We start from the raw sequence: 10012 nt of genomic DNA on the forward strand, positions 1-10012 counted from the left end.
TTCTACCGACAGATGAACCTGTACGGGTTCCGGCGGGCCCGCGGAAACAGGGAGGGGCGGCCCGAGCACCCCGACGGGCTGGAGACGGCCGAGCTGAGGGAGTTCCACCACACGGTGAGTGGGGTCTTGGTCTTACTTTGACTTAATTCATATTGCAACGGGTATAATACAACGTGGACACGCACTTGGCATCTAACTAGCTGATATCATGACCATATACATATATAGTAAAAAAATAAACAAGCGTAAGTACAATCAAATGATAATGACAGTAAGTAAAATTTTCTCGACGTACGATTTCAGAAGGACTTCGACAAACCGACTGTCAGTACGGAGCTACGACCCCTTTTTTCTGCCCCAAGACAGATGCATTTTGTACCGGTAGCCATGCCAGGATACTGTTGTGTCCCTTTTGATACTTGTAAATTCTGCGTTATGCGTTATGGTAGTAAGAATGACTTGAGTACCGTACAAACTGTTTGTTGGAATTCATTAGAAGTGTGGAAAGACCGGTACCGATGCACTGCCTCGCCACAGGTAAATTATTTTGTACGACACATCTATGTATGACTGTACATGTCCTGTATAATCTGTCGTAGAGCCGTCGTAATAACGTAACTTTCATTTGTCTTCTATGTATTAACCTTGACGTGTTTGCTTGACGTAATTATGCAGTTTGATGAAAACCCGCGCCGCAGTGATTTTCTGTGCCCAAACAGTTTGACATTCATTTATTTATTCGTTTTCGAGTACAGATACAAACGTCACATTTCCAAAGCGGGTCCGGCCGGGCTGTTTGCATGTGGAAACGAGAAACAGAAATATATTATGTATACGGAAAATGTACACAAACAATGGCCACAACTTGTCGCTTTACGTCTTGTGAAGTTTAGTGTCTTTTATAACATCATACTTTTCGTTCCCGAAAGCTGCCCGGTCGGGCCCCGCTTTGGAGATTAGCCATAAACATGTACATATGTCCTTTAACTAGTACGAAAATTCCGGGTTTATGTCCTGACTCGAAACTTCCGGATCGATGACCTAAAAATTAAGACATTGTTCTTGTTTCCCGTCTGCAGTACTTCCAGCGGGACCAGCCAGAGCTGCTGTCCCTCGTGCGGCGGCCGAGCTGTTCCCGGGCGGCGCTTACCGAGCGGAGAACCGAGAGGGTACGGCAGCTGCAAGAGGCGTCCCCGCAGGACCGTGTAGAGAGGGCCCGGTGGTTACAGGGCGAGTCGCCGCGGGACCGTGCCGAGAGGGCCCGGCTGCTGCAAGAGGCGTCCCCGCGGGACCGTGTAGAGAGGGCCCGGTGGCCACAGGGCGAGTCACCGCGAGACCGTGCCGAGAGGGTACGGCAGCTGCAAGAGGCGTCCCCGCTGGACCGTGTAGAGAGGGCCCGGTGGCCACAGGGCGAGTCACCGCGAGACCGTGCCGAGAGGGTACGGCAGCTGCAAGAGGCGTCCCCGCAGGACCGTGTAGAGAGGGTCCGGTGGCCACAGGGCGAGTCGCCGCGGGACCGTGTCGAGAGGGTACGGCAACTACAAGAGGCGTCCCCGCAGGACCGGGTAGAGAGGGCCCGGTGGTTACAGGGCGAGTCGCCGCAAGGCAAGAGGACCGTCAGTGATCTAGTTCAGGACGAAAGGCAACGAACACCTGAAGGCGGTACAACATGTACAGACAAGTCTACACCGGAGGATCGCCCGTCAATGCCGGTGATTCCGCCAACTGCATCCCCAGCGCTGGCCGTACCCGTCACTATCTCAGCGCCCACAATCTCAACAGCACCAGAAGGTATTCTATACGATACCTTTGTATCACCGGGTACAGACACGATTTACCAGTCGCTCTGGACTTCGAACCTACTGTCTGGAGCCGACCAGGGACCACTGTTCAGTGGTCCTCGGGCTTCTTCGCTGGTCCAGCCGCAGGAGTTCTCACTTCGGCCGAGGGTACCGGGACCGCGACGGAATCTATTTGGTACTGCTGCTGCTGCTACTTATCACATGATTCCTGGAATAGCCAATGCCGCTAGAACGGACCAACAGATTCCCGGGACAGCCGGCGATGCTACAGCTTACCAGCAGATTCCCGTAACAGTCGGTCCTGCTACAGCTAACCAACAGATTCCCGGAACAGCCAGTCCTGCTATAGCTAACCAGCAGATTTCCGGAACCGCCGGTCCTGCTATAGCTAACCAGCAGATTTCCGGAACAGCCGGTCCTGCTATAGCTAACCAGAAGATTCCCAGAACAGTCGATGGTGCTACAGCTAGCCAGCATATTCCCGTAAAAGTCGGTGCTGCTACAGCAAACCAGCAACAGATTCTCAGAATAGTTGGTCAGGCTGGTGATCTTACAGGGCAGCAGATTCCCGGAACAGTCGATGTTGCTGCTACTAGTAACCAGGAGATTCCGGTTTGTGGTACTAGTATTTCTAATCAGCCGATTCCTGTAATAATTGGATCTGGGCGTTTTCAATCGAACCCGAGCACACGTGTAGAAGGGAAGCAGCTGCAGGCAAAAGTGCGACCGGAAGGAGAACTTCGCTTGGAAGTACCGAGACTGGATTTAGAAGTGCCACTCATTGAAGTACCGCGGTCAAAAGTACCATGTATCGATGTGTCAAGTGTGGGAGTACCACGGCAAGATGTACCACAGGTAATGGCACCTTATATAAAGGTACCACTATCTGAAGTACCGCTAGCAGAAGTACCGCAATGTGACAACGTACCACTGGTGGAGGAGCAACAGACCAAGAGATCGCGAACGAAAGCTTCATTAGAAGAGCTGCCGGCAGGACTGTCGCTGATAGAAGTAGTGTGGATGCCGTCACCACAAACTGAGGAACCACAGACGAAAGCACAAGAAGTAAAAATGTTTTCCTTGAAAGAACCGACCTCAGTACCGACTGTCCAGCTGCAGAGGATAGCGTCACCATGGATGGAGGTACCGCGGATAGAAGTGGACACCCCGCTTGGGATGGATCACGTGTTACACAAGGTGATACCGCTGGAGGGAGTGTCTAAAGTTGACGTGTCTTTAGCAGAGGCCGCACAGAAGTCCCTTCCGACACAGCTCCCCGCACAACCAGCAGTGCCTGCCATTGGAGCAGGCATGTCACAGTGTCAGAGGGAACTGTCACGGCAAGAGGTGTCTGACAGGACGGTACCCCACATGGAAGCTCCCAACATAAAAGCATTGCCGGTATCAGCATTAGTACCACAGCCGGTACCAACATCAGTACTACAGTCGGCGGTACCGCCTACCTGCCGACCGCTGCAGTCCCAAACCGACCAGCATGCCCAGGAGGACGCTCCCGTTGAGGTCGGAGTCTGCGCTCGCTGCCGGAGTAAGTATGGTCCTCCCAGCGAGCAAACGGACACCGCAAACCCTACAGCCGAAAATGGACCTTCCAGCGAGAAATCGGACGGCACAAACCCTACAGCCGAAGCAATGACTTCCACGGCTGAAATTAAAGCGAATATAGTTGTAAGCGAGACTAAGGTACCGGAGATTTACACCCCATCACCCGCCAGAAACGAACCGTCCCTACCGGAGGTCTTTGTCCCCCCGCCGGCTAGGAACGCATCATCCCCAGCTACAGGTGAGCTACAGGTACCCATCTTGAAGACTCCGGGAAAACTCGCCGACTCTTCTTCTCACGTTTCTACGGCGACCGATTATTCAACAGATCCCGTCGTCATGGTCCCCGCTTCTGCTGACAACGTCGCCATGGCGACCACCGATGAGGTATCATTCCTGACTGTTGCCAACTTTGAAGAGGTTGTGACGTCACCGAGCAAGAGGCAGAAGGCGCACGATGAGAGAGATAGTCTGGCCGACAAGACGTCTTACAAGGCAGCAGTCTCACCTGCGGGGCAGAAAGCAACACACACGTGTCTGGAAGAAGACATCTTCTTCTCACCTGAAGATATGTCCGGCACCAGCACCCCGAAGCGGAAGAGCAGGAGGAGATGTAAGAAGCTGGGCGGGCGGGAACGGCGGGGCGTGAGGAGGAAGGTCCAGGTGATGACGCATGAGGAGGAGGTACTGGCGGCGGTCCGAGCCATCCAGCAAGAAGAGTTGGAGCACGGCCAGGTGGAAGTCCCTGCCGTGTCTGTACTTCAACACGACATGCCACGAACGCTACACGACATGCCAAGAACGCTACACGACATGCCAAGAACGCTACACGACATGTCACGACCACAATGTGACAAGCCACGACCACAGCACGACATGTCACGACCACATCACGACATGTCAAGACCACAGTCCGACATGCCACGACCACAGCACGACATTCCAATACCACAGCCCGAGACGCCACTATCACTTCACGACATGCCACGAACGCCATTCCACGTGCGAAGAACGCCACACGACTTTTCACGACCACAACAGGAGATGCCACGACCGCTTCATGACATGCCGCCGAAAATGCCGAGTTCAGGTTTTAGCAACCCGCCCGTGCCTACCGCTCCCTTTCCAGCGTCTTATGCGGGGCTGGCACCTGAAGACGCCAAGAAGCTTCCCTTTAAGAAGCGATTCTGCGCCATACCGGCAGAGCCTGCAGCACAGGAACCTCATGAACAGGGGGCGCTCTCGACAAGTGTTGACGACTTGATCGTATTCGGAACAAGCATAAGGCTGGTTCCGGCACCAGAAGACAGTGGCAGTATTTTTTCAAATAATCACACATCCGGCTTAGAGGAGGAAGATGGACTAAAAACACCGGAAGTTGACACAAAATCGTCTCCATATGTGGTTCAAGGTCAATTTTACGTCCCTCTCAACGAGGTCGAATGTGGTGAAGGAAACAAAGATTTTGAAATAGTTGACATTGTTGGAGTTGACAGTAAAGTTGCGGCAGAACAGAGTGCCCGGGACGAGCGGAGCGTGGTGTTAGGCGACGAAGTTCAAGTACAGACGTTACAAGAACAGCAGGGTCAAGGTCATGTCGGTCAACCTTCAGATCCGGACATGCAGTCTGCAGTACCACTCATCTCCGCTAGTCGTGGTGACGTTGTCATTGTTTGATTCCCGTCACAACACATGGGTCCCATGACCCGGCCTTCTCCCATAAACTGATTATAAAAATATCAAAAAGACACGAAGCATTTGTTGGAATAAAGTTTGTTACAATTATGTTCTAACGGGTCTCTTAATTTTCTGTTTCCTGGGAATTACAGTTATTATAAAGAGTGCCTTTATAAAAGACTTTACGGTTTAATTCATGTATCACTAAAAGCGTCCCTTCCCAGAAAGGCAGTGCACGAAGGTGTGTTTATAGCGGTTGATAATTCCCTTTTATACATCATAACTGATCTCAAACGTGGAAGAGGTTAGTACATAACTTTCAGCGCTAGGTCGGACCTGCACAGTCCCGGAGTTTTCAGTGGTGCGGTCACGAGTACGTTTGCAGCTGGAAACTGCCTCTTGTGTGAGTGACGTAGATAAATGCAGTTTGTAATTGCAATAAACAGGTAGTTGACCTACAAATACACCCACATCATAGCTGCTCCACCAAGGCACAACTGAAAACATAGTCTTCTTCTCGAATATAATAAAACTTAAGTCTGAACGCTATAGCGCTATGCATATGGTACTTGAAATATTCGCAGCAAGGTGGTTTTAACCTCATTGTTGCAGTAATTTACCTAGTTGAAAAAAGCATACAAATACACCCATACACTATTCAGCCTTGGCCACATTTCTCTGGAGTATATTTGGGTTCGCCATAGGATGGAGTTCTAGAACTCAGTTTGTTTGCTTTTTCACGTCAAAAAAGATGTCATGACCCATTCCTCATTAACTGGGAAAATTGGAGGTAGAAAATTGTAAAAAATAAAGTTGTCCAAAACGCTTACCTGCTGGTATGAACTTGTTACCACTTATATCGACTATCTTTTGCTATTTTTGTCTGGTGCTAACACGCTTAATTTTGGAGATATTTGATTTTTAGTAGGCCATGTCATCTTTCCTACAATTTCGTAATAAAGAGCATATTACTACACAGAGAAATGTTCCAGCAAGTAATAGTGGATTAACAACAGCCAAATTAGCGAATTTTCCAACCCAAAACCTTCAAATTACACGCCAATGAGAAATATTTAACCGCCGTGTCATTTGTTTCGGAATAATCATCAAAATTACTAGCTATTAAGTTTGCTACATTTGTATAAAAGTAAATAAATGATATATGTTTTTTCTGATATGAAGACAAACCGTTTAATACTCCTTAATTTTCACCCTGTAGGATGGGATAAGAGCGACAGAATATATTTATGAAAATGGTTGGAAGCAGGCGATATCTATTCTACAGTAAATGCCAATGAACTGTGGTAACGTAAATTACAGAATCTCTAACATTTGGAGGAAAGCCGAATAGTGTACATACTGGCTCTATTTGAACTGATCAGGTCATGTTCGTCTATAATGCTGGACCTCTTATCTTCATGTTGCTAACTCAGAGTAGCAAAAAAGTGTATCTTTGTTATCCGGAATACCCGTATAATCTTGTTCGTCCTATACCCACCCGGACTCTGCGGAAAGACACCCAAGATATGCAAGGTCTCTATCTTGGCGGGGTCTATTTAAATACATGCTAACTTTTGCTAAGTAACAAAGGATTCACGCAATCACACGCTCTAGGTCAGAACCGCTTCGTCCTCGCGTCCTTTAATCAAGTCTTTGGGAATAGCAGGACATGATGCGATGGCAACATAACCAGATGGACTGGGCCTTTCTAGCACAAGCTTTCGATATTGGAAAGACAACAAACTAAACACCAGTTATCGCACTTCTTATAAAACATTTTTTAATGTCAGGACAATCTTTGTTCGTGGAACAAACACAATGTCACATCAATATAGAATGAATGTGCTACCTAACAAAATGTCCATCCATACACCTTATATCGTGTGGTTCAATAATACCGGCAGATAGAACTGTGTAATATGTGTATAACAAGGCTTTTGTTGATGAGCAAGGCTATAAACAACATTATCATATAGCCAGGCGCCGCGGACCAATCAGAAGGCCCCGTTCCACGTTGGTTATGACGCCGTAACACAAAGATCCAGGTCAGGCAGGTGGGTTTCGCTCCTCTGATTGGTCAGAATGAATCGACACCGGCACCGGTGTCGATTTGCATCGACACCGGCACCAGTGTCGATACTCATAAAACCACCTCGTTCGCTTCGCTCACATCGGTGGTTTTATTCGGTGGTTATAGCAAAGGACCAGGCGTTATGACACCATATACACCTCGGGGCGGGTCATTAACCCTTAAGTGAATTTTCCAAAAGAGAGCTGCATGTGTAAAGGCAGTCTGTTCTACAGTTATCCTGGCAGCCTGTCCCTTTACACTAATGCCACATGATTACATGACAAGCCTGACGTTATATAGATCTTGACTTTATAGAGTGGGATTGGTTTCACAAATAGCTTTCTGCCTTGAACCATGTGTCTGTCCATGTAAAACAATTCTGTGCATCAATTCTGTGCAGTCACGACTGGTTGAAAGAGTAGTTTGCTTCTAATTAACAAGATTTCCAACCTAAACAAGCAAAGGTGAAAACTTCGGAACATCTAATGATAGTGAAGTCTTAACTTAAGTTAGCTATTAACTTCTGCAGCCCATATGCTTTTGATCATGGAGCTTATAACTGACATGTCCTCAATGTAGATAACGTGGCGCTAGCGTAAATAGTGTCGCTGATTTACCGCCGTCTGTACGTTTATATAAAGGGGTCCACTGTGTAAAACGAGAAATATTTCTGTGACACGAATCTTGACTACATTGACCTTCATAATAAGCTGATCATAATCTCTGTTGCTATTTAAGACAAACATGCTTGAAACGTACCTTACTTCATCAGTCAGTGTTGAGCATGAATTTCTGTCATTCCAGTCGCGTGATCTTCAAAAAGCGCGCGAAAATGACGACAAACTTGGACGAGTCTACTTTGACAACAGGTGTTTATTTTGGTTCAGTCCAACCCAATATACATTTATTCAACTTGGTACTATACATTCCGTGTAATGTTGATTATTGAAGCATCAGATATCAATATAAACACCCGCATCTTTCCAAGTTGGTGCATGTCAGGTTTATCATTTGAACATCGTTCCTGTAACAGTGGTGTTCTAGCGCTGCCAAACTGACCACGCCAACAGCTCTTGAGCTTTTGGTGTTGTGGTTAGCACGTTGGATTTGTGATCCGGCTGCCCGAGTTCGGCGCAGGTTCGAATCCCGGGAGTCGGGATGTTGTTTATTTCTGTTCTTACTCGCCCCTCTGAATTTCTACAATGGTTCCCACGCCGGCCCTGTGAGTAACAGGCTAGTATGTGCCACACAGGGATGTCGATCTCGGAGATTCGAGGACGAATCTTGAAAAGAAAAGGGGGAGTAGTGTAACAGTGGTGTTCAAGGACTGCTAAACCGAAGACGCCTAATGGCTTCAGCCTTTTGGCCGAACGGTTTGCACGTTCGATTTGTGATCCGGCTGCCCGGGTTCGGCGCGGGTTCGAATCCCGGGAGTCGGCGTGTTGTTTCTTTCTGTTCTTACTCGCCCCTCGTATTTCTACATTCCTATGAGAAATGAAAAGTCCCAGCATCGTAAAATTCACTGAAACAGGAACATATAAACAGACTGCATTGTGACTCTATGGCAAGCCAAGCCCACCTACAGTAACATTACAGCAGATAATACGTCTTTGGTTGATGTGCTCTTGCTGAACATCCGATGACATGTTGAAGAAAAAAAATGGTAACGTAAATTATATGGTAACGTAAATTATATTTATACTTTTAATGATAAATAAAATCTTAATAAACAGCTCTGGAAAGATTAACTCTGCAGGCAATTACTTATCTGGGAGCATTCTTTCCTATCAGTGCAAAAGTAATGGTCTTTCTATAATTCTAAGGGACTTATTATGGTAACGTAAATTATATCAAAAAAGTGACAAACGGCCTGAGATTGGCGGTTATAGTCATGTTTCCAACATTCGTGTTTTATGTGTTCTGTCATTTGTTTATTACGCAACACCACTGTTTAGCAGATAAAACAGTGAAAACATTATCGGAAAATGTCTTTTCGTAAGCGAATTACACCCAACAGAAGTTCGGTAACGTAAATTATGCAAAAGTTGGCGACAAGAATAAAACGGCATCTGACGTAAAAAGGTCGTCTGCTGGACAAGTTCATCAACACATGACAAGCTGGCCTAAGTGGTTGATGTAAATTATGACTGAAAATTTAAAGAACTAACGTCTTTTCATTATCAGAATGCCACGATATTCACCTTTATAGCATTTCCGACACGTGTTTTTAGCGTGTTTCTAAGCAAAACCTTACCCGGGACGACCAAAAGGCAACTAACAATGGTGGGAAAACATTGCTTAGCATATTACTATCATGTACTTGTAACGGAAAAGGGCAAAATACGTAGTCATTGTGTCTTTAAAGAAAACTGTGGCCCGCTGCTTATGTGCGACAGCAATTTGCCCCTTTAACGGTGCACACCCCAGTTCTTCCGCGACCGGGGTCCGTGGTAGTCCGCGACCAAAAAGTGACGAAAGGCTTCCGAGGGCCCAAGTTTGAGTTGACATTTCTCATTATTTCCTGCGAAATGACATTAAACGGTTACATGGCTGAAAAGCGTAGGAAATGGTGTGTTTTTGGTGCAAATTGTGTTTTGGTCCGCGCGTTGCTTCCGCGATATCCCTACGCCTGAATGTAAAGAGGCCCGTGACCTAGATTTACCTCTGAAGCGCTGTGTCAAGCAAAGTTGCAATGCCGCGCGCCGTGGATGATTAAAAAAACTGTAGTACTAGAATTTTCTTTATAATTGGCTGGATTAGTCTTTAGATTTTCCTCTTTCTGGCAGTATCAATCGTGCTTGCCGGAAAAATCTTCTTCATCTGTTTTATCCAATGCGAAAATGCCCCGATTTTGTGCATCATTTTTGACCTGAAAATAATGATTTTTCCCTATAATTTTTCA

Source organism: Branchiostoma floridae, chromosome 5, assembly GCF_000003815.2.
Source record: "Branchiostoma floridae strain S238N-H82 chromosome 5, Bfl_VNyyK, whole genome shotgun sequence".
In the NCBI taxonomy this organism is placed as follows: domain Eukaryota; kingdom Metazoa; phylum Chordata; class Leptocardii; order Amphioxiformes; family Branchiostomatidae; genus Branchiostoma; species Branchiostoma floridae.